Source organism: Triticum dicoccoides, chromosome 5A, assembly GCF_002162155.2.
Source record: "Triticum dicoccoides isolate Atlit2015 ecotype Zavitan chromosome 5A, WEW_v2.0, whole genome shotgun sequence".
In the NCBI taxonomy this organism is placed as follows: Eukaryota; Viridiplantae; Streptophyta; class Magnoliopsida; order Poales; family Poaceae; genus Triticum; species Triticum dicoccoides.
Window position 1 is genome coordinate 288,129,691 of NC_041388.1, and position 2,254 is coordinate 288,131,944.

The window sequence follows — 2,254 nt, forward strand, 5'->3', positions numbered from 1 at the left end:
TACCGAGTGGTGAGCGACCCTCCCACTCGAGGGCTTAGCTGCAGTCTAGTACTCGCCTAAGTATTTGAAAATCCTACCGAGTGGTGAGCGACCCTCCCACTCGGGGGCTTAGCTGCAGTCCGGTACTCACCTAAGTATTTGAAAATCCTACCGAGTGGTGAGCGACCCTCCCACTTGGGGGCTTAGCTGCAGTCCAGTACTTGCCTAAGTATTTGAAAATCCTACCGAGTGGTGATCCAGCCTCCCACTCGGGGGCTTAGCTGCAGTCCAGTACTCGCCTAAGTATGAAACACATCTCAATCCTCAAGGACGACGAGGTGCAGGTTGACTGCCACCTTCTCCTTGGGAACTTCGCCACAAATACAACGTACGCTCCATCCCACTCTCCAAGGACGACGAGGTGCAGGTCGACTGCCACCTTCTCCTTGGGAGCTTCGCCACAAATACAACATGCGCTCCATCGCCGACCCGCAAGGACGACGAGGTGCAGGTCGACTGCTACCTTCTCCTTCGGAGCTGCGCCACAAATACAAAAGTTGTCTCGAGTGAAGAACGAGTTCCACACGATGGAGGATTCATGAAGATATTCAACGATAAACCAAGTTCAGATAAATCCTAAAGGTTCCAGACCATAGATCGAAGTGCTCGGGCATTCAGCCCGAAAGAGTTTAACGGTTACAAAAATCACTCGGCATTCCGAGGCAAATTTAAGGTGGGGCATAAAAGTTTGTTCACTCCGCAGGAGGTGGACTGGCAGGCTTGACGAACTCGTCCAGGTCGACGTCGTTGGCGATCCGAGTGGCTGCAGCGATGAAAGTCTCCATAAAAGATCGGAAGTCATGCTTCTGGGTGTTGGCCACCTTGATTGCTGTCAGCTTATCTTGTCGCACCTCCTTCCAGTGGACACGAACCAAAGACAGAGCCACATCAGCACCGCACTGGGCAGAAGATTTCTTCCACTCCTGCACTCGATCAGTGATCTCGTTAAGTCGAGTCATCAGGGACTCGAGATCATTCTGGAGCGTGGCCTCTGGCCAAAGTGGCGGGTCGATCCATGACGTGGCGACCTTCAGTCGAGCCAAGTAGTCCACAACACTGTCAATGTGGGATTCCAGTTGGAGCAGATTCATGGCAGTTTCATCTTTCACGAGAGAATTGATTGGGTCCAAACCTGGCTCAATCCGCCCAGTCTCCTCCTCAAAGTTCTGGCAAAGCTCTGTATTCACGGTCCAGGGATAAGTCAATTTTCATACGCTGAGTCGACAAAAACATCAGTCGGAACAAAATGTGTACCTTCAAGCTTGATGAACAACTTTTGGCAAGGCTCCTCAGATAGCTCCCCAGATCGTCCCTCCTGCGAGCGATGCCTTCCATCTTCTCGTACAGGTTGAGATTGTCCTTCTTCAAGCGCGTGCACTCCTTGTTGGCTTCGTTCAGAGCAGATTTCATCTTGGTGTTCTCTTCTTCCAACTGGCCGACCGAAGCCAGTTTCTGTTCAACCAGAGCGGTTCTGTCGTCAGCTTCCTTTTGAGCAGCAGCCAAATCCTGATCCTTCTTCGCCAGAGCTTCTCTCAGTTTTTCTGCAAAGAAATGGTGCTTTATTCAGAAAGAGCAGAAGGGTACTCAAGCCTAAGACAAACCACTCGACAAGCTCGTCTTACCATTGGCGTCGTCCTTGGCCTTTTGCAGCTCTGTCTTGGCCAATTCCAAGTCAAGGTTCAGTTGGATCTGCTGTTTCTCCAAGTCAGCAAAGCGAGCTCCAAGATCACAAGATTTCTGCAATCAGGGAGGAGAAGTTATTTTACAGCGAAGAACGACAAAGACAATAAATACTAAGACTACGGTTGACTGCCCGCAGTCCATCATAGTCTCGGGGACTACACCTAGTGGGTGCACTTTGCGTGCCCCCACCGGTTATGATCCCACTCGACCGGCTCGCCGGAGTCGAGTGCAAAAAAAGGAGAGAAAGAAGAACTCAGACCATAGAACTCAGATCACAGTCGACTGCCAGTAGTCGACCGTGGTCTCGGGGACTACACCCAGCAGGTGCACTTGGCGTGCCCCCACCGGTTCTGATCCCACTCGCCCAGACCGAGTGGAAGAGACAAACTACCAGTTCGGTCTACACTCAACGCGGCCAGACCGCATCGAGTGAAAGAATCAAAATACAAAGACTACAGTCGACTGCCAGCAGTCGACCGTAGCCTCGGGGACTACACCCAGTGGGTGCACACAGCTTGCCCCCACTAGTTCA